At 37.3% G+C, this 24347-nt stretch overlaps 1 protein-coding gene and 1 long non-coding RNA gene across 3 annotated transcripts in view; one reads left to right on the top strand and one right to left on the bottom strand.

Annotated features, from left to right (window-relative positions):
- The window catches only part of LSAMP (limbic system associated membrane protein), an 823632-nt gene that overhangs the window by 580694 nt on the left and 218591 nt on the right, over window positions 1–24347 (bottom strand). The window lies entirely within an intron of this gene.
- Window positions 1456–20244, top strand: LOC140506609 (uncharacterized). Its single transcript, XR_011968010.1, has 3 exons — window positions 1456–1564; window positions 5859–5953; window positions 19234–20244. It is a non-coding gene; the product is annotated as an uncharacterized lncRNA (long non-coding RNA).

Raw genomic sequence — 24347 nt, 5'->3', positions numbered from 1 at the left:
GAAACCTTTATCGAACATTTAATCCAAAACCTGGCTTTGAACCAGGGAGGCATACAATTCCGTAATTAATTTTTTTTTTTACCTTCTTTTGCTAATCGCTGATAAAAAGCTTAATTCTATTAACAACTCGACTTGACAAATTGCACCGCTCAACGGAAGCGTTTAGAAATTAATTACGCATTTTATTGCATTAGATCGGATAAACAGGGAAGCACTGGCTCAAAAAAGGAAAAACCGGGACAGAGAGGGGAAATGGCCACACCACAAACAACCCTTTCAGTGTATGACCCTTGTCTTTATGACTCAATGTGTCTGTCACCTGAGTGTAATAATGGGAAGACTGGGAGACAGCACCTCTTCCTTGCAGATGGTGCATGTACTCTGCCTACTGGGTGAGTCAGGAAATTCATTCTGTAAGAACACATTCTTCTTATTGCCACTATTATTATTGCTTCTGCTATTAAGCACTCATTGATTTTGCTTTGCAGAAACTATTCTTTATTCATTATCAGATAGTTTCCACCCTGTCCTTTCCCTTACCCCTATGATCAGTTATCTATTCTAGCTAAGTATAGGTTAGTCCTAGTCTTTGGGGACTGGGGCTACAATTTACAAATTGTCACAGCAGACATGTCAGAGATACAGATCAAGGAAAAGAAAAAAGAGAGAGAGAAAGAAAAATAAATTAGACTTGCTTCAACTTCCTCAGAGATAAGGGTTCATGTGGCAGGAAGACCATCTGCAAAACCTTTGATTCTTGTGACCTATTAGTAGATGTCTCCAAATGAGAGAGAGTGACAGTGAGAGTGAGAGTGAGGGAGTGAGAGAGGGAGAGGGAAAAGGAAAAAGACACAGAGAGAGAGAGAGAGAGAGAGAGAGAGAGAGAGAGAGAGAGAGAGAGAGAGAGAGAGAGAGAAATAAGAATCTAAATTTCAAAGTGAGATTCGAAAAAGCACTCAAGTTCAATATGGGGGCTGAAAAGGGCAAGATGTGACCTAAAAGTGGGTTTTTTTATCTTTCATTTTTGAGGATATAATTGTTGATGTTGAAATGAAGTAGAAGAAAGCTGAAGGGTTTTATCAGAGATATAAATGGTAGTTCAAGCATTCAAGCACAGTTGCTGCATAATGTCATTCTCCTTGTACTGAAAAGATGTTTTATAAGGAGAAAGGTGGTCACGGTAGGCTAGTTTAGTGAACTGCTAACCCTATCTATGTTATCACATCAAGTCAACCAACATTTATTAAATGCTTATTATGTACCTGAGATTGTATTAAGTAAGCTATGTGGTTGATGCTAATTTCTTTCATGTAGGGCTTTCCCCAGAATCACATTACCTGAGAGTTGGAGGAGATCTCAGTGGTTATTAAATACCTAAGAAATATCTTCTATGACTCATTGAAAAAGTGGAATTACCTGAGAGTTGGAGGAGATCTCAGTGGTTATTAAATACCTAAGAAATATCTTCTATGACTCATTGAAAAAGTGGGAGGCCAGCTTCTGTCTGAAGGCTTACATAGAAAAGGAATCTGCTAACTTCTTGAAAGCTGGCGTCCCATCTGAGGTCAGTTCTAATCATTAGGATTTTTTTCTTTCTTCCTTTTCCTGACATCAAACCTTAATTTGTCTCTTTGCAACATCCATCTTTTTTACTGGTTACACCCAAACTCTGATTGTCTGGCGTCATTTGCCTAATGCCCATTTCTTCTTCCCTGAGTGGGTCTTGGACCAGGGAAGAAGAGACTATTTCCTAATAATCTCTCTTTTCAGAGTTGCTCCCTCTTTCTCCCCAAGTTGCTATAAGGAGTTAGACCATAGGCCACCAATATGTGGTGACTGAAGGGACAAGATTGCTATGTCTGTACCTCATGCCAGACCTTGGGCCCCACCAACCTGGGCCTTGAGTAATCTCTCCTCCCACAGGAATAGTCTGTTTCTGCTTGTCACAGCACTTGTCCATCAAAACTCCATCACAATCACCACCATGTTCTGTCCTTAGATGAATACCAGTCTCTTTAAACTGTCCTTTAAACATGCAACCCCAGCATTAATTATCCCCACTGTGGACAATTATCCTGCCTAAGTTAAGTTTACTGGCTTTGCTTCTCTATGTCTAGACTTTTGTCCTTCCATATTTCCTTCAATTGAAATCCTTTCCTTTCTTTAGCTTTTAGATCAAATGCTACCTCTTCCTTGCAACCTGCCTCCAGGAAAGCAGTCATAACTGCTACAAAATTTCATAAAAGTTCACTTCTGTCTTTCATTTACTTTATGTGAATGTCTAATTCCTCCTAAACTATAAAATGTTTGAAGGTAGAAACTGATGGTTTATTTATTTTTTTTTGGTTTTCCTCTCTCCTCAGTCTCTAGCATATTATTGTTTACTTTAGCAAGTTCTCACCGTGTCAGTTAAATTAGACAGAACCTGTATTGTATTATGCCTGAATGATGGAAATCTATTTTTCAGTAACATTTCAAATGCTAGGATAAGACCCTGAAAGAATCAATGAACTCAAGAATGAAAGTCAAAAAGATGGTAAAAATATTACCATATCTTACTTCTACTTCCTGAGGACTGACTATACAATTGTCTGTAAATACAACAGCTTTGCTGTCTCCAGGAAGGCCTGTATTTCTCAAATGGTTTTTTGTTACAGGCATTTAAAAAATGATGAAACCAATCAGACCATTAAAAAAAATCCTGGTACATTCATGCATTTCTTATGCCTTTTAAAGAAGAGGTAAATGTGTGACATCTTTGAAAACTGTAAGGTGATTACATTTTCCAATCACGAATGGGTTTAATCTGTGTAAGCCTGAAGCATTAGCACATATAAAAACAATCATTTTAGGGATTCCCCCTAAATCCAAGGGTACAGAGATTCATTTGCACATGCAAAGGTAGACTGTGTGTAGCATCACCAAAATAATATTTTATCAGGTGTGGGATTGAGTATAAAGCTAGGCTCCACAATTATGTCTTTAAACATTTCAAAGAACTGTTTTTCAGCTTCTGGATGAAGTGTGTGTGTGTGTGTGTGTGTGTGTGTGTGTGCGCACGTGCGTGTGTGTGTTTCTGTTTGCTTGTTTTTAAAGCCAGATAAATCAGCTTTGCAATATCATCACAGATGCTGAAATGCTAAAATCCTTCTTCCAGGTGAACACACACATACATACATGCACACATGCAAATACACATGGTGTCAGTCATTCATATTTACTCAGAAAAATCTTTGGGTCAGAGACAAGGGTATGTTCTGATTATTGAAAACTACTCTCTCAATGAAGCGTCCTCATTTAGTTATCACAGGCAGGCAGTTAGTGGCTCAATGGATAGAGCACTGGGTCTGGATTCAGAAAGATCTGAGTTCAAATCCAACTTCAGACACTAATTAGCTGTGTGACCCTGGGCAGGTTACTTAACCCTGTTTGCCTCAGTTTCCTCATCTGTAAAATGAGTTGGAGAAGGAAATGACAAACCACTCTAGTATCTTCACCAAGAAAATCCCACATGGGATCACATAGATTTATACATAACTGAAATGATTGAAGAACTACAACATTTAAATATATAATAGCTGTCATAGTGCCTTTATTTGATTCAACCATTCCAGAATTTAAACATGTTTTTCTTTGTTTGATTTTGCTTTGTTTTTCTGAGCCATAAAATGTGGATGGGTCAAGTTCATGGTTCCAGTCATCCTTCTTTATTTTTGCTCTTTTTTTTTGTAAAAAACGCATATATCTTTTCTAAAGTTGACACAATACTCCTTGACCTATCCTCTCCTGACTGATGACTCCTTTCCTTGAACCAGTAATTTAGGAAGGACCACAATCGTGTCTCATTTTGGCATCTACTCTCTATGGACTCCAGCTTCCTTCTCCTCACCTGCTAAATTACCTCCATTTCTTATAGGTACCTTTCCTATCCTTTTCAGCTATCTTGCACTCCATGTATTTTATTTCTCCATTAGAATATCAGCTACTTGAAGGTAGGGAATAACTCCCTTGCTTGCATTTAGATCTCAGAACTATGCACAACACCTGGCACAAAGTAAGCATGTGATAAATATGTTCTCCTTCTCTGTCTCGGTCTGTCTCTGCTGCTTTCTCTCTCTCTCTCTCTCTCTCTCTCTCTCTCTCTCTCTCTCTCTCTCTCTCTCTCTCACTCTCTCTCTCTACCTCTGTCTTTCTCTCTCTCTCTCTGTCTCTCTCTCTCTGTCTCTTTCTGTATCTCTCTCTGCCTCTGTCTCTCTCCCTCTCTCTGTCTCTCTCTCCCTTCCTCCTCTCTTTCCACACTTGCTCACAGGAAGAGTCTCTTATCTTCTCTGAGATATCCTTTTTTCAACAGTATGATGGAGATAATTCATAGCACCCATGTGATGAACTTACTATAAGGTTCAAATGAGATAGCTCATGTAAAAAGTACCTTGTATAAACTACAATACTAAAAGTCTGATACTATCATTATAGGGAAAATAAAGGTCATCTCAAGATGAGTTTAACTGGCCCTTTCAATGAAGTTGTTCAGTAACATTAGCTTCCAAGAGTTTCCAAAACAGTGAATCAATCCCTCTTTCATCCTAAGTCACTGAAAAGAATCTAGCCACATATATGCTGGACAGCTAGGTGGTGAAGTGGATAGATTACTGGACCTGGAATCAAGAAGACCTGAGTTCAAACCTGGTCTCAGGCACTTACTAGTTGTGAGTCCCTGGGCAAGTCACTTAACCCTATGTCCTTCAGTTTCCTCATCTGTAAAATGAGCTGGAGAAGAAAATGACAAACCACAACCGTATCTTTGTTAAGAAAACCCCAAATTGGGTCATAAAGAGTTGGACATGACTGAAAAACAACTAAATAACAACACATATACACTAAATTCCCAAATTATCTGCTTTCTTGCTGGTATGATCTATTCTTTTTGAGATTCAAATCTTGCATTCATGTGCTAGGAATCCTTTCAGAATATGATAATGATAGCAATATAGTAACTCACATTTATGTAGATCTTTAAGGTTTAGAATGCCCTTTTCATTTGTAAGGGAAGTAAACAACAGTAAACCCTGATCTTCTGGACCAGCATACAGTGCTGAAGTAGACCATGGGCCCTGGCACCTCAAAGCGGCAGGCTTCTTGGTAAAGGACAAGAGTAACTAACTAGAAGCTACAAGCTGGTCTTGGCCATTATTGAGGTCTGTAGCAGTGAGGACTGACCACTGAGCCAGCATGATTGACCTACTCCACAGACTTTCAAAAGAGTGACTCAGTCCTCTTTCATTCTCCCTTGTTTTACATGTAAGATCTTTTCAAGCTTTCCCTCATACTTCTGGCAATAGGCAAAAAAGATTCTTCTTCCATACTCCTGTCAGCAATATCAAAAGCCATGAGCATGTGTATTTGTTACTATCTAGTCATTATCAGTTACATCCAACTTTTCATGATGCAGTTTTCTTAGCAAAGATACTAGACTAGTTTACCATTTTATTCTCCAACTTCATTTTACAGATGAGGAAGCTGAGGCAAATAAGGTTAAATGACTTGCTCAGTGTCACACAACCTAACAAGTGCTTGAGGCCAGATTTGAACTCAAGAAGCTTATTCTTCCTAACTCCAGGCGCAGCACTCTATGCACTGACACACCAGCTCCCCAAGAGCATGGATACTAGCCTGGACAAAACAGAAAAGACCTCAAGGCTCTGGTTGCCTTCTCTGCTTTGTGTTACTTTCTCCGAATATAGGTGACTAAACAACAATGCTAATATAAATGTTCATAGCCTGAGTGGCACTTATAAGTCTGGGAGGACAAGAGCTCCTTTCTTTGGGTTTTGGTTGATCTGTACAACCATATTTTGCAGGAAAAGGTGAATACCATCAGGAAGATATTACATGTGAAAGGACAAAGGCAGCACGTGGCTTACCAGGACATAAGAACTTGTGAATTAAAGTGCAGGTAAAAGGAAAAAGTGAAACATCTGTTCAGTGTTTCATATTTTAAGTGTTCACCTCTCAGGAGAACATTAGGATTGATTTGTAAAAAGTGTTTTAAGTAAGTCTTTGTCAGTGAGCACTTATAAGTCTTTTGATTTTTAAATTGCTTCTTTTGTTGGGAAGGAAATAAATAGCTATCATATACCTGATCTATTTTTTACATTGAATATTTTTGTAAAGAGGCCCTACTAATAATCCATTTTGGGGAGACTCCAGACATAAGCTATTCCTGTTTGGTTTTGGACGATTTTTTTTTAACAGAAATGACTCTGGGGTGATGATATAATGAGCCAAAGAGTAGGAGGAAAACCCAATTTCATCTCTTTAAAATTCAGGCTCCCCCCAAGACATGAATACATTCCTTTTAAACTCTCAGTTGGACCCACTTGCTGAGAAGAGAATGTCTCCCTTTCCTGAGCTTTACATGTGGATTATGCTATTTGTTCTTTACAGTCATCCTTTAGGTGCTATTATTATTCTCATTTTACAGATGAAGAAACTGAGGCAGACAGGAGTTAAATAATTTGGCCAGGGTCACACAACTAGTAAGTGTCTGAGGTCAGATCTGAGTTCAGATTTTCCTGACTTCATACCATGCTGTTTCTCAACACCATTATCATGGATGACCCCACTCTCTGCACTCTACCTCTTTATTCATTTTGGATTTAAAGTACTATAATTATTTAAAAATGAAAAATTATAATTTCATGAGTAGTATGATAGTTAACTAAAATAAAACATCATTGCTACAATAAAAATGATGTCTTCAAAGCTTATTTATCTATTTTATCAATTCACCTAGGAATCAATAATAATATATCAGATGCTTATTATCTAGTTAAAAGTTCCCTTAGATAAGTCTTTTTTTCCTAACATGATTCTTCAGGCCCCCTGAATATGAAGACTTCCTAAACCCTGTATGAGTCCAAAATAGAATTGGTCTTGTCTTATTTTGTCAGTTAAGGCTATCTGTCTATCATCTATCTATCTATCTATCTATCTATCTATCTATCTATCTATCTATCTGTCTATCTATCTATCTGTCTATCTATGTCTGTCTGTCTATCTATCTATCTATTTATCCATCTGTCTGCCTGCCTGCCTGCCTGTCTCTCTCTCTCTCTCTCTCTCTCTGCTAGTTCTTTGAAATCCAGCGAAATGATTATTCCAACACATTTTTTTCTTTTACTAGTAGAATATATATTCCTTCAGTAGAATATAAGCTCCTTGAGGACAGGGACTGATTCTTTGTGCTCCTAAGTCCCAAGGGCTCAATAAGTGCTGATTATGGGTAGGGTGTAATATAACAGTATAATAAATACTTGATGAATTGCTGAATTCTCTACCTTTCTTGGACTTAAAATGACAATAGATCAATAATGATATGCATCATTATCTTTTTGCCCTACTTCCACCTCCTAATTTATCTCCTTGCCTCAGTCCAACCCAGCCACCACTCCAATCCAGCCTTCACACAGTTGCAGAAGTCATTTTCCTCAAACTCAGGTTTGACTCTGCTACTCTGCAAACTCCAGTGGTTCCCTAACAACCCAGAGATTAAAAGACCAACTCTTTTAGTATTTGGCACTTTGAAGTTCTTCACAAACTTGTCTCAACCTATCTGTCTAGCCTCATTATACTTTACTCCCCCTCCTTGTTTTTACCCTCCAATCAAAATGGCCTTCTATCCATTCCTCCTAAATCACTCATGATGCTCTGTTTCCTCTCTCTGGGTCTTTGCCTTGAATGGGATACACTGTCTCTGCCTCAGAGAACAGCTCACCTCCTTCAAGATCCAGTTTAAACAACTTCTTCTACATGAAGGCTTTTCTGATTACTCCAAATGCTAATAACCTTCATCCTTAACATTTTCCATTTAACTACTTTGTCTTTATTTTGTATTCTTTCTCTATATTTATATATGCACACGTTTTCTCTCCTGAAGGTATTAAGAACTGTTCTGTGATTTTAGTTTTGTCATTATACTTCCATCATGTTTCACAGTCCCCATCATGTAATAGGTATGCAATAAATGGCTTTAGAGTGGTTCCTCATTTGAATCAGATTGCTTGAGGTCAGAGAATTTCTTCCAGCATGCTTAACTACTAGAAGCAATGCTGAAATTACTACATCACTAGGGTTATCTAACCCTATCTTTTCCATACTCAACTAGGGGAAAGGGAACAAGAAGTATTAAACAGGCAAAGGCAACCTACAACCCAAAGCCAAAGACTACAACATTTCACTTCTTAAGAAAGAAATTCATGTTTTAGGGCCAAGACATTATTATGGGATTGAGAATGAGAAGGAATCCTAGAAGTTATCCAGTCCACTTATGTTCTTTGAGCTTGGTGTTCTTCATCTTGACAAGGTTTACACTTCCCTTTGGGGACATTCACATATGTCAGGAAAACTTAAAGTAGAAGGCATCACAGGTTTGCTGATTCAGAGCTGTAAGTCACTGTAAATGTCATTGTAAATACAAACCCTAATGTTTTACAGATGAGGAAACTGAGGTGGAGAAATTAGGTGACTGCTTAGGGTCATACAGATAAGTAACTGCCTGAACTGGGATTAAAAACTAGGTTTTCTTGCCTCCAAGTTCAGTGCTGTACTCAGGGTCACAAAATTGATAAAAGAATTTGAAGGAAATGGAGACTAGGCAAAGGTCTGTGGACTCCTAACTTTTCTGACACAATTTTTCAGGCTTTTAATTTATATTTTGTTCAAGGTAATAATAATGGTAATAATAGTAATAATGGACATTCATATGGCATTTACATTTTTACAAAGCACTTTAAGTTCACTATTTAATTTAAGACTCAAGGATATTTTGAAATCTCTGCAGCAGGTAGTAGGATTCTCATTTTGTAGATGAAGAAACTGATACTCAGAAAAATAAAGCAATTTGCTCATGGGCACACAGCTAGTTGTTGTGTTTGTCCTTCATTGCTGAAGAAGACTGTGCCATCAGAGAAATAATGACATGACTTGCACTTGACTTTGTTTTGAGTGAGGGAGGGCTGTGCAGGTCACCAGCTTCACTTCTCCTCCACAGCCATCTGAATCCAGTGACCCGATATTCATCAGGATGACTGGAGATGACCCAGGATGCAAAGGGAGACCTTGGCCCCTTTAGGTGAAGATCTATTCAGGAACTCACTTAAGATGAGGTAATACCCATTCAATGAATCTCACAGCTAGTAAGAAGAAGGATTTGAATCCAAACTTCCTGACATTCTATCTACTATAGTATGTTTCAATATCATGTCCTTCCATTTTCCTCCATTACACTCTGCAATACAGTGTTACAAATGATTCCTTTGCCTCCTTAGTGTTTTTATCATTCCAACACAGTGAACAGTAGATGGTCACTATACGTAATGTTTCATAGTTGTCACTTGGTGAAACTAGATCTTTTTAATTCTTCTTAATTAATGTTATGTATAAGCACAAAAGCCCTTTAACAATTCTTGCCCATTTTTGCTTGCATTTATAATTATCAACTGCCTTCTAATACTGGGGTGTACAAAACAGAAATGAGAATGCAGGGTTTAATGCTTAGTTTCATTCTAATGGTAAATAGAAGACATAAGCTATAGCTTGCATGTTCTGTGAAGTCATCCTTCTATTTTTGAAGCCAATATCTTTAAGTGATTTAACTGCCTGGATATTTCATTGACTTGTCAGCACATCATAGTGCCCTTTAGAGAACCTCCTTCTCTTTCTCTGTTCCACTGTGGCTCTTGTCCATATTATCTGAACCTCTCTGATAGCCTCAAATTCTGCATGTGGACAGGCTTATTCTGCTCAAGTTCATCAATGGTCTGCCCTTTTCCATCTTTCTGTCAGCCCTGTCAGCACTGTTTCCTGTTTTGTGAACAAAGCCTGCCTAGAAAATTATTTCACTTTCCTGTTCGGAACTATCCCGAATATATGATTATTCAAGTGAGGCCCTGAAAACCACAAGTTCCCTGAATATGGTGATATGGGAGATGATGGAAAGCTCACTGCTGACAGACATGGTTCTTTCAACCTACCTGTTTAAATGTATGGTCTACTCAGAGAGACAGAAAGACAAAGAAACGGACAAAGGAAAAGATACTGAGAGTAGGAACTGAGGGACAGAAAGACAGGGAGAAACCAGTCTTGGAACTGTATCCTCATCCCTTTGACCAATTTAAATGAAAGGATCAGAGGCTAATTGTATGTATGTAATCTCTATACTATTCAGGACATTTTGGATGTACAAGAAATCTCCTCTTTGTTCATTCCTGCTTTCTGATCACCCAGCTTACTCCATTTCTTTTCTTGCTTAGATCTGTTTCACAAAAAAGTATTGCTAACTCACTCATGTCTGTCATTACATGTACCATATACACAGTTTCATATCTGCAAATCTAAGTAAGATGGGACTTCATTCCTCAACAGGTACTTTGCCAAACCTCATTCAGTCTCAGAAACTAAAATGTTCAACTCGAGTCTTTCATAGTTTGTCTCTACCAACAGTGTCACTGATAGTTATTCATTCTTCAACATATATTACTTTGTGTATCTATCAGGTGAAAACCACTATGCTAGGTAGGAAGGAAAAGAAATGTAGTTGCCAACAATTCTTGGCACCAGGAGACTCAATGGGAGGGAAATATCTGACACTCGGACAGAAGATATCATGAAGATCATGCTACGGTGTGGTAAGAATAAGAGCAGCACCTACGTGGAGTAGTGGGAATTTCAGTCTTTCCATAACCTGGAATGTCGTGACTTTTGAAAGACTGAAAAAGGGAGATGTGATGGTTTTCTGGGTAGGTAGAGTCAAAACTCCTTATTCGTTATGATTTTAAGGGATGAAAAAGTATAATGTCATGTCTACCACCCCTACTCAAGTCTCAGATGACTGGATGATGCTTCAAAATCTTTTCAGAAAAAAATATCCCTTTTATTATACAACCTAGACACCAAAGCTCATAACATTAAAGGCAAATAGAGAGACAGAGAGAGAGAAAGAAGCATATTAGACACTTTAAACAACTATGGCCAGGGGTAGATTTTCTCAAGCAAACAAGGATAAAGGTGGTTACAAAAGATTATATGGATGACTTTGATCACATGAAGTGATTATCTCTTGCATGGATGATATAACAGTACTGCAAATAGGATAAGAAGGAGAACTGACTTGGAAAAGCTTTTCTATTAAATATCTCTGATAAAGTTCTGATCATCAAAATTTGTTCAATAAACAGAAATAGAAAAGTAAAAGACATTTTCCAGGAGATAAATGATTAAAAGATATGAACAAGATGCTCTCAAAAAAATAAAAGATGGTGTAAACTGTGAACCGGCATGTGAAATAATGCTTCAAAGAGCAACTAATGAGAAATGAAAATCAAAATAACTGCATTTTCCCTGTATATCCAGAAAACTGAGCACACATACATTATTGGTGGAATTATGAATTCATACAACCATTCTAAAAACAAGTTGGAATTTTATATGAATAAAAACACTAAAATGTCCATACCATTTGATGCAGAGATTCCATGGTTGGGAATGTATATTGAAGATGCAAATGATAAAAATAAAGATTTCATATAAACAAAAGTATTTATAGCAGAATACAGTATTTTTGTAGCAGCTAGGTGGATAGAGTGTTGGGCTTGGAGTCCTGATAACTTATCTTTAGTTCAAATGTCACTTGCTTACTAGCTGTGGCAAGTTGCTAACCCCCTGCTTGCCTCAGTTTTCTCATCTGTAAAATAAGCTGGAGAAATAAATGGCAAACCACTCCAGTATCTCTGCCAAGAAAATTCCAAATGGGATTCAAGGAGAATCACACATAATTGAACAACAGTAACTTTAGTAGCAGCAATGAATTGGAAACAAAATAGATACCCATTGCTTAGGAAATGCTGAAACAAGTTTTCTACATGAATGCAATAGAACATTGCTCTGTCATAAGAAATTATAAACAGGAAAAATAAAGAAAAACATGGGAAGACATAAAAAATAAAGTACCATGGAGTATGAAGAATTAGGAAAATTATATGAAAACTTACAAAAATATAAATGCAAAAACCAGCAATAAAACAATAGAAATTGAATGCTGCAGAAGCATAATGATTAAAATTCATGAGAACAGAACATCACAGATTTAGAAGGTACTTTAGAGTCCAATGAAAGTGAGCCTTTTATTTTACAGCTGAGGAACCTGTGGTAGAGTGAGATTCAGTGACTTACCCACCGTCACACAGCTAGTAAGTTTCCCAGGTAGGATTTGAACTGTGGTCTTCCTGACTCCAAGCCCAGTACTCTATCCACAAGAGATGAGGAGGCATCTCTTGGCTTCTTTGTGGAGGTAGGCACAGCAATTATGTCAGATTTTTAAAATATGTTGGCTGTTTTTCCCTTTAAAAAATAAGGGTTTGCCCTCAGGGGAAGGGATACATTGGGAAGTTGAGTTGCTAAAAAAAGAAATTATGTGAATAAAATTGTATTTTAAAAAAGAATCCTTTCTATGACATCTGTTCCTTTAGCCTTCATTGGATGACTTCTAGCAAGGGAGAACACAGTAGCTCTGAAGGCATATAATGTAAGTAAAGCAGTTTGCAAACCCTAAAGTGCTGGGTAAATGTGAATGACCATTACCATCATCACTGTGATAGTACCTGACTAGCTCTCCTTTTTAGCAAGTTTTTCCTTCTATTGATTCTCTATTTGCCTTTGACAACTTCCAACACATGGTTTCTAACTTTGCCTTTGGGTCCCAAGTAGAACAAGTATAACTTGTCTTCCACGTGACAAAACTTCAAATGCTTGAAGATGGGGAAAAGAAAAGATCAAAGTAAACTGTGGTTCTCCTTTCATTTTATGTCATTTTTAAAAAATGAAAATATTAAAGAAGACATCTTAGAATAAGATCTCATATATGTATATATATACACATATAAACACATATATACATGCATATGTATAAATAGAGGTGTGTATGTACACATAAACATACATATATGTCTCTCTATATATTATATATGTGTATATATTAATCCTGATGTTGGCATAGGACTTGGGTAAGTACTCAACACTTCAGGAGTAGGCAAAGGATTAGCTGAGGACAACTGAGATTAATTCTAAAGGATATGCATTGAATCAGATGGAAAAGCAGGGCTCTGGAGATCTAGTGTAAGACTTATTGCTAAATCTATGAAAGAAGATTGCATATTTGCTTATAGTCTGGCTATTATTCTATAGATTACCTATCCCCATGACCTACCCTGATGACTTCTAACATCCCTTTCAGCTCAGCACCTATGATCTTAAATACATGAAACACAACAATATTTAAGTAATCTGCCATCATCTAATCTTACCTAACCATTGCACCATTTGACTTATACATTCAGAGCTAGGTAGCACAGTGGATAGAGAGCTAGGTTTAAAGTTAGGCAGATCTGACTTCAATTCAGCCTCAAACATTTACTTGCTTCACGACTTGGACAAATCACGTAACGCTTAACTAAAATGAGGATAATGACAGCAAGGTTGTTGTGAGGATTAAATGAGAAAATATTTGTCAAGTACTTAGCACAGTGTTTGACCCACAGTAGACACAATAAATTCTACATAGATGATGGTGATTATCTGACAGTTGTATTATTGGTCATCTAGTCTAACCCTCTCATTTTACAGATAAGCAAACTGAAAACCAGAGTCTGAGTGACTTTCCTGAGGTCATAGAGCTAGGCAATAGCCAAATCTGGGATCTGAACCCAGTCCTCTGACACAAGAGCCCACATGTGTTCAAGCGTACTGTACTGTCAGCTCAGCACAGCAAGGTAGGACACTGACAGAACCAGAAACAAAATGCAATCTGTTCTCTCCCCTTTTTGTCGCAGCAAGGCATGAGTAGTGCATAGTCTCTAACTGTGGAGTGGAGCAAACTTTTAAATCAGTTTTTCTCACATATGATCTTAATTTGGGTTTCTGCTTGGACTAAGAATAATTCCTCCAGCCCTGGCTACATGCAACGCTGTGGGCAGCGAACATACCATATTATTACCAGTGTTATGGAAGTATACTGCTATTGGGTAGCCAAACAGGGATTAAGTGGAAGCAGGAGAATTGCTGAAAATTTGCAGCTACTGGGACCATACTCACAAACTCACTAAGAATTATACAGGAAGGGAGTAATGGGGCATAATGTCCTTCCTTCTCCTGTGAAGGCAGGTAGATAAAAGAGAAATTAATCTCATCATCCCTTTTTCGTTTTTAATCTGTAATGGTTTCCTGGTCACATATACTGACCAAGTTTATATCAATTCTTTCTCTGACTATCCTTCTCTCCTTTCTTTTTCTGCCTCCATCTCTTTTCTTTGTTCTGTATTTATCTTTAGTTTGAGAAGGTCAGTCTGAGAATAGCCTGCTATTTCAAGACACCTAAATTTTTGTACACATTTTCCAAAAATTCAGTATTGGCATTACAAAAGCATGCCGGTCACAGTATTGGGGTCATCATCCTTGACATTCCTGAGGAAAGTTCACCCAGAAAATGATATGGTACATATTGGCATTAGTTTTTTTTTGTTTTGTTTTGGTGGGTGGGTGGACATCTCTTTAGGTGGATACTATTTTCAAGAGATTAAGGGCCTATGTGAAACTGAATTTTGTACTTTATATTATAACCGACTTACATCTGTCTTTTCCTGGATGCAATAACTCTTCAGCTCCACATATAGAGAGCTCATAGCCTTGCCATCTGCTTTCCCATCATAAGAAACCCAACAGCCTACATACTGCCAGAGAAAGGCCTTATTTTATTTTTGCTACTATTTTGACCAGCTTGATGGTCAAAAATTTTTCAGGGAAATTCCTGCTAAAGAAGAGTAGAGATGCCTTTCTTCATCTAGGCAATGCTTCAATGTGTTGGGACTCATGGGATGAGGACCCCACCCTTCAAACTAATAATATTACATGGACAGGAAAAAATGATTGTACTATCTTCCCTATGGTGTTGGGCTCTAAAACTGCCACATATATTTTATTATTTCAGTGTGTTCCTTCATGAAACCCTTGAATACTGAATGATGGAAGTCTCATTGGACTTTTTTATTTCTTCTAAATGCACATACCTATTGGGGTAGATAGCTATGTGACAGGATGGAGGAGAACATAACATATCACTTTCTACCAACTATCCCTGGAGGAAAACCACTATTCTTTAAGGAGCAAAGGGAAAATGAGTTTCCTGGTAAGAAGGTCACAATGGATTAGGCTAGCCTTGCTCCTTTCCCAGACAGTTTTGAATCTGTAGGATTTGCCACTATAGGAAAAGAGAAGATAGAATAACAATATAAATTTTTCTTTGGCTCTTTTGAGATATTTCTAAATAGAAATATTTTTGAGGAAGTCAGTTTCATGCAGATGAGGATAAAAAGAATTTTGAAATGCAGGGGGTAAATAGGATAAATTCTCTTTCACCCCCTTGAGAATTGGCTGGTTGTTTTTCTCCAGGGTCACAATTACTTAGAACTTTGAAATAAACTCCAACACCCCTTTCCCTCCCTAACCAGCCTCCTTTCTCCCTCCTTTCCACACAAGAGAGAAACTGTAGAGAAATACTACTTAATTATCACACCACGTAACTAATTAAGAGCTGAATGCCTGTGTGTGGTATGCTAATGAGATATTAGAGATCCAGCAGGCTTTAGTAAAGAGACAGGGGTTCTTTTTTTCTTTTCCTCTTTCACCTGGCTGTGGGTTTCTATGTTGACAGTCAATGGTGATGAGATGGGAATTTATTATGCTGTGTTTGAGCCAAGAACTTTAAGAGAGGGCAGAAAGGTCAAGGAACTGGATCAGCATTGAGGGAAAAACACCTGAGCAGGGAGCAAAAGACAGAAAAATGCAAGTGGATGATTAACGGGAAATAATAGGGAGTGGAGAACATGTGGCTGCTGATGTTCAATAAATGGGACACTTTCATTATTTGTTTTTTCATAGAACTAGAGGGGGAATATGAGTGTATTGGGAATGAGATATTGATCTGCACTTGTGTGTGCTCCATCTGCCCAGCTCTCAGGATGTTACTATATGTGCCCCCGAAGACAGACTAAGAAGATTGGCATCTCATACAAAGAAAGTGGAAGAGGTCAGGAGGGATTGGGCAGAGAAGAGGAAAGACAGGGAGTAAGGATAGGGAATCAGGACATAGCAAATGTATAATGATTTTAGGATAATTGTAAAAGGCTACAGATTAAATGCTCTAAAAATGAAAAAGAAATGGAATGTACAGCTACAGGGGCAGTAACTTAGACACCAATATGGGGGTCATGGCAAGAAATCTTCTACATATCCCTCAAAACCAGTTTGAAGAATTAAGAAAGAATAGTTACTCTATTATTATACAATTCCAGTGATATGTCCTGTGGGCATCTTTAACTCAGTCTGTTCAATGCAGACCTCATTATCTTTCTTCCCAAACATATTCCAATTTCTATATTTCTATAGAGAGCACCACCAAATTCTTAGTCACTTGAATTTGTAAAATCAGGACTATTCCAGGCATTTTTCTCTCCCTTACCCAAAGTGTCCAAGTAATTGTCAGGTGTCTTATTGGTTCTCTCTCACATACTTTCCGTTCTCTCCCTGCATCAGGCCTTAATCTCTTATCTGACTTATTGTAGTAATATCCAGATTGGTCTCCCAGACTTTTGCCTTCTCTCTTTGCCAGTCTATTCTCCACATGGTTATGAAATTCTTATTCCCAAAACCTAGTCCACTTATCACTCCTCAGCTCCACAAGTTCCAGTGACTCCTAATTGACCCTAGGTTAAAAAACAAACTTCTCTCCTTGGCATGTAAACTCTTTCACCTTCCAGCTCCAGCCTATCTTTGTGTTTTTCCCCTTCATACCCTCTGCAACCCCACCCAAATGGCTTACAGGCCATTCCCACCATCTAACATTCCATCTCTTGTTTCCATGACTGCACAATTGTTCCCCAGCCTCGGAATACATTATCTTTCATTTATACCATTGAGAAGCCCTTGCTTCCTTCAAGGGTCAGCTCCAGTGTTGCCTCCTACATGAGGCCTTTCCTGAATGCTCAAGCTGTTTGGGCCCTTCCCCCTCCCTTTGACTTGGAATACATTTTGTATTTGCTTGTCTTTGTTTTAATGTTGTTTTGCTACAGAAGAAGCATGTTACTTGAATGAGCATTTTTTTCTTTCTATTCCAGTGTCTAGCACAGTTCTCGGCCTACAATAGGCACTTTATATATGATTAATGAGTCAATGAATGAATGAATAATCTAGTGAAGTCCATGAATGTGCCTTACATTTCCTTTCATGCACAATATCTTGCACATGGAGGGACACAGTACATGTCCTTGAACAAGTCTCTTATCCTTATCTGTAAAATAAAAAGATTGGACTTGGTGAACTAAGGATAGGACTCTATCCTTTCTTGAAATCTAGTTATTAAATTACTGATGGAAAGTAAGAAAGAAATTCAGAGATAGGATAGAGTCTCATTAGGGACCCTGAACTTACAACATATGGGTTAGGATAAACAAAGTTCAAGCATATCCCTTCCTTTTGGATACTTTGCAGTATAATACTTTGGAGGGGTGTGTGTGTGTGTGTGTGTGTGTGTGTGTGTGTGTGTGTGTGTGTGTGTGTGTGTGTGTGTATGTTTGGTGGGGGCTCTTCTATGAGTTGGATACACTATCTTTAGTTCACAAAGGAGCCTACTTTGGCAAAGAAAGAAATGACAACAACTCATAAGAAGCTAATTCTTATTATGGATCCCTGTCCTCTACCATATCCGTATCCATTTCCATATCCACATCCATATATATATACACATATACATACATATACACAAGCATGCACATATGTATTTGTGTGGACATACCCATACATGTGAATATATATGTGTGTACACCTGTATTATATAGCCGTATATACATGTGTAAATTTTCTTTGCTATAATGTGACAAAAAGATTCTCTATTTGGATGGTTCCTATCATGATTTTCTTTCTTTTTTTTTTCCTCTCTCCACCCTCCCAGCTGAGACAGGTAATAATTTCATTGTATTAAACACATTACCAAACCAATGTCCAATAAGAGACCAATCCTGTAATGTCTCTTTGATCTAGTACTTGTGCAGGTAGATCAAGGGACAATTAATTTTATATTTAACACAAGAAACACAGATTATTTTAATATTATTTCTTTATTATTTGATTCCAGCTCTATTTCTTACCTGCTTTTTTTATCTTACATTTCAGAAGTTCACATTTTTCACTTGCTAAATGAGGAATAAGTGACTGGAGGACAGGTAGATCTATGAATTCTGAGGCATCTGCATTCTTTGAGATTTGAGCAAGAATCATAGTAATATTTGGCATTCATATAATGCTATCCATATATTACCTCACTGGATCTTCATAATTACCCTGTAATGTAGGTACTGTCATTATTTTTGCTATTTCACAGATAAGGAAACTGAGACTGAGAGGATGAGTGATGGTCCTATATTTAGACAGTTTATAATCACAAGAACTAGAATTCAAACAGAATTCTCTCCTGATTATAAATTTCACAATTTCCCCACTGCAACACACTGTCTGCCAATAGGGCAATATGGTATTTTTTCTGAAAATATTAAGTATGGACCTATAGCTAGGCAAGGGACAGCTAGGTGACACAGTGGAGAGAGAGTCAGACCTGGAGTCAGAAAGACCTGAGTTCATATCTGGAATCAGACACTAGTTATGTGACCCTGAGCAAGTCACTCAACACTGTTTGCCTCAGTCTTCTAATCTATAAAATGAGTTGGAAAAGGAAATGCAAACCTCTCCAGTATCTTTGCAAAGAAAACCCCAAATGGAGTCACAAAGAGTTGGACACAACTGAAACAACAAAAATAGATAGGTAATGATTATAATCTTGGACATTTTATGATTTTAAAGGGTTTTTCCATGATGGTTGGTCAGGGAACCCACCCTTGTAAAATATCCTAAGTAATACTAGATGCTATAGATTATAATAAGCAGGTCTAAGAAAGCCCACAGTCCCTGTCAGGCTATTTCTCCTTTATCTCCCTTTCCCATGCTACCTCCTATGTCAAAAACATATGTAAAATTACTATGATATACACAGCACCTTTTCTGACCTTCTCTCCTTTATTGTTCCTCGTGTTTGCCTTCAGTGTTTTATGGATGCCATTTGTTCTTCCATCACAGGTATGTCTGGATATATCCTATCTCCCACCTCACCCTATCTTCAGCGTTGAAGCCTAATTTTAACAGCAGCAACAGCAACAATAAAATTAATTCAATGAAAATAGCAAATCTAGTGGACATGTTCAACAGGACATTCTGCTTCAAGAACCCTCCATATATCTGACAGACAGAAGAGAAACTTGTTTCCTTATCTATTCTGGAAAACCAAAATTGTCAATTCTCATGATTAGTTGGGTTTTGAGGATCGTAATAGTGTACCCACCAATTATAGTAGTGGATAACTGTCTCAGGATATCAAGTACATGCTCATCTCCTGGGTTCATACCTTTGCAGATAAGAATGCCTTTCTCTGGTAACATTATCATGTTATTAAGATTACAAGTGAGAGCAGTTCTGGCTGCTGATATGACTCTCATTTATGGCTACTGACCAATTTGCTTTCTATTTGGTGCCATTAAAGATCTGATGGCACCATTTTGCATCCTGGCCACATTCCATTCTGCATAATATCATTCTGCATAATACCATTCTGGACCTGCAATTAACACTGGAGTGTTCACTGGCTACAGAAATCATGCAAATGAGAACATTCCCATGACAGATAAAGCATTGCACTTGGAGGCAAGAAGACCTGGGTAGAAATCCCATCTTAGACTCTTATTAACAGTGTGACCCTGAGCAAGTCTCGTGACCTCTCTAACTCTCAGTTTTCTCATTTCTGCAATGAGAACAATAATATCACTTGCCTTACAAGGTTTTTATGAGCATCAAATAGGATAATGTATGGAAAGTGCTTGACAAAAATTGAAATGTTATATAAATATCAGCTATCATTATCATCATTATAATCACTAACACCACCACCATCATCATCATTTTCCAGTAACTCAAGTTAAGAAAAAAATCTATGCCTATTAAGAATACAATTGCTACACACTGATATTAGAGGAAAGCACATAGAGTCAAGTCCTGTTTCTGATACTTAAATATCACCTTGGACAAGTTATTCAATTTTTCTGAGTTCCATGTTCCTCAACTGTACAAGATTGTTAGGACATCTGTATGATATAATATGCTTTTCCAATAATACATATTTTTGTGAAGCTTTTATGTCAATTCTTGTTTTTATGTCATTATTGGTAGCTTTCAGTGGCCTGTTTATCTCCATATATTTTTATTGATTTTGTTCTAGTTATTTGTAGTTTTAGGTTAATTAACTCTTATTTTACTTCCATTTACTCCAAAAAGAATTAAAAACCCTGAAAAAGTGGGAACAAAATTGACTAATAGACTAATACAACTGATTAATACCAAAGGTAAGTAGGAAAATAATAACAAAACACCTGTGAGTTCACGTCCTATAACCCAGATGTACTAGATCCAAGGATGAAGAAAGAACTGTCAGATTCATATTCTAAGCCACTTTCTGTGATCTCTGAAAGATCACGGGGAATGGGAGAGATGACATAGGATGGAACTAAAGCAAATGCCCCACTTTTCAGAAAAGGGAAGAGACTAAAGCCTGAAAATTATAAGCCAGTGAGCTTGACTTTAATTCATCACAAAATTCTAGAAGGTATGATTAAAGGGATGGTTCATGGACATTTAAAAAGGTAGCAATGATCATAAAGATATGGTATGGTTCCATGAAGAATAGGTCATGTCAGACTAACCTAATTTCCTTTTTTGATGCTGTTACAGTTCAGGACAATAATGTAAATATAGTCTGAATAGATTTTAGCAAAATATTTGACAAGTCTCCCATGCCATTGTTATGGACAACAACAATCTCTGGCAAGTCTTCCGTGTTATTGTTGTAGACAACCTGGATAAATGTGAACTAGATAATGTTAGGTGGATTAAAAACTGGTTGAATGGCTGTACATCAAGGCCATCATTAATTGTTTGATGTCAGCAGGAGAGGAGGCTTTCTATAGAGTGTCCCAGGGATAGGTTGTTGGCCCAGTGGAATTTAGTATTTTGTTTTATCAATAAGGTATTTATAACATATTTATCAAAAAGATAGGAGATTTAACTGAGACAAATATTAAAAAAAATGATATTGACAGGCTAGAACATTGGGTTGGATCTAATGCAAATATATGAATAAATATAAAATTTTACTCAATTTCAAAAGATCAGATTTATCAGTATAGGATGGGAAAGTTTTGGCTAGAGATCCGTGCATCTGAAAAAGTAATGAGGATTCTGAAAACTCAACTAAAATCAAGAGTATGATATGATAGCTTCAAAACACACACACGTACACACACACAGAGCCATTGGGTTCAGTACAATTCAGAGTGTTTTTGGTACTCTGTTGGGACAACAGTATCTAGAGTATCATATTTAGTTGTGGGCATTTGATTTTAGAAAAAAAAAAACAAAACCTGTAAGCTGGAAAGTAGCCATAGGAGGGTCGCTGATGGTAAAGAGTTTAAGATCATGCCACATGAAGACTGGTTGAGAGTACTGGGGATGGTTAGCTCGGAGAAGAAGCCACTTTAGGGGCAGGGAACAGGATGCCTTAGTTGTCTGGAGGAATTTAACGGTGTCTAACGTAGAAAAGTGCTTAAATTTATTTTGTTTCTCCCAGAGGGCAGAAATAGGAATAATGGGTAGAAGTTGCACAGAGGTTAACAGCCTTAAAGAAAGGACACTTCTCCTAACCATTAAAAATGTGCAAAACTGATGTGATTACCTTGGAAGGCGATTTGTTCTGTTTTTCACTTGAGGTCTTAAAGAAAAAAATGAATGAATCTTAGCCTGGTGTGCTGAAGAAAGGATTTCTGTTCTGATGCAAGTAGAATTAGATGAACTCTGATATCCTTTCTGAATCTGAAATTCTGTAAATCTATAACTGTAGATTAAAGTGCCTTGTACATGTTTAATATTGTACGAAAATGGAATATGGCAGACTATTTTTACCTCTTTTTTTAAAGCTTTTCATGGAAATTTTTTATTTTGGGAAATTAAGTGTACAGCTCAAAGGAAGACAGTATTTCAGTGTCCTCAAAATATGTGAGATTGTCCATTTTTAAAAAGAACACGTGTCCTTTACTTTAACCAATGGATTTGTTTCTGAAAAAATTTTTTGTAAGTCAATTTCTTTTAAATTCCAAAAGAAGATCATTATATCAATGTTAAGTTTTATTTTTCAAAATGAAGGATCTTGTTATAATGTAAACAATCACCCACTAATTTGCCTGCATAGTCAGTTCAGAGTTTTGTAGAACAGATTTTCTTAAAGAGTCGCCTTGTGTCTCCAGTCTCTTATCTAAAATTATTTCAATAAGTAGGCCATCACCTGGGGCTCAGACGTAAGTTTTCATTGTAATGATAATAGATATAATGGGATTTAGCTTATATTCTTTTAGTCTAGTGATGACGGAGGGAATGATAGGACGGGTAAAAGTAACTGGGAGTGGAATGATTCTCTCTGTCTCTGTCTCTCTCATTCTCCCTTGTCTGTCTGTCTGTCTGTCTGTCTGTCTCTCTCATCTGTCTACATATATTTATTCCATAGAATCAAGTTGTATATGGATAACTATAGGAAGAGGCCAGTTTCTCTAGGCAGGGGAGTCTTAACCTTTTTGAAAAACTTGAGCAAAATATTTTTTGGTAATTTTATTTCAATACAATCACTTGTCTTTGCAAAAGTATTTTATTTTATTCATTTAAAAATAATATTCTGATTCATGATCTATAACCTTCACTGGACTGTCAAAAGGGGTCCATTCTTCGCATCCCCCACCCTCCACCCCCACAGACCCACACAAAATTTAAGAACCTTTGCCCTAAAGCAACCTATTCTCAACTACCCTACAGTTACCATCTTGCTCTTCCATGGAAATCCTGGTGAGTTATTGGGAATTTGGGTAGTTGAGGAGAGTGAGCTCTTTGAGTGCTTTCCAGATCCTACTGTCTCCTAGATCAAGTTTAGAGATCAGCTCAGCACTTTGGTCTGTCAGAATGACTTCAGTTATACCAGACATGGGCCTTGTGCCACCAGCAGCATCCTTGGCCTTCCAACACCTGACAAGAACTAATTAAGAAATGAAACATTAGCTAAGTCGCTCTCAATTAGGGCCAGGATAACGTTTTCCTGGCAGCACTGGGGTGCTTTAACGGCTGGCCCCAGGATAACTGTGAGCGCATCAGCCTTGCTGAAGGAGTTTTAATGTTTAACATATGTTGGAAGCTTGCAGAAAACCTTTCAGCTGTGACTTTTGTATGTGCTCCCTACGTTTTCCATTCCTTGAAGGAAATAGTGAGTGTCACTGCAGAAAATTGCTTAGGGCAAAGCTCTACCCTTTTCATCCCCATTCACAGACCCATATTTCATTAGTTACCAACACTAAATAACAAATATTCTCTGAGAAGAGCACTGACCTAGCTTTTAGTCCCGTTATTTCCACACACTATTTGGGTTGGGGCAAGGCCTTTAATGTCTCTGGGTCTCAGTTTCTTAATCTGTAAAGAGAGGGCTTATAATAAATGATCTCTAAGATCTTTTCCAGTTCTAACATTCTATAAGGGATTCTATGGGCAGCAGAGACTGTCAATTTGAGAAATCCAAACTATCATAGTATTAGACAGGAGAGGAAGGGGTTACAAGATCCAGTGATAAGAACTTATAACCAATAAAAATTATGCAGTGTTTAGTCTCTTTGGGAGCCACATAGGGATGAAAAATAACTCTAAAAAAAATCTCATCTGAATAAATTTTTAAGAAAATCTATGTTTCTGTTAATAAAAATAACCACAGATATTAACTACTTTTTCCAAAGTTCAGTATGGATTGTCCTTGTCCATGTCTGTTTTGCAGACCCCATAAATCTAGAGATATGAACTGTGAAGGGAAGATTTGAGAAACGCTGGAAAAGCTATCCTCTGAGATCCTATAAAGAGTAACCCAAGATTGTATGCTGTCCCACAGCAACACAACATTTCAGTATCTTGAAACCCTTTGGCAATCTAGTGAAGTCTGTGCGGCCCTTCTTAGAATAATGCTTTAAATGCATAAAATTAATGCATAATATGACAAAGGAAAGCAATTCTATTAAAATATAATTATCCAATTTTCATAAAAAAATTCATAGACCACATGTTAA

This window comes from Notamacropus eugenii, chromosome 5 (genome assembly GCF_028372415.1).
Source record: "Notamacropus eugenii isolate mMacEug1 chromosome 5, mMacEug1.pri_v2, whole genome shotgun sequence".
NCBI lineage: Eukaryota > Metazoa > Chordata > Mammalia > Diprotodontia > Macropodidae > Notamacropus > Notamacropus eugenii.
The sequence above is the reverse complement of the archived record's forward strand: the minus strand, read 5'-3'. Positions and strand labels throughout refer to the sequence as shown.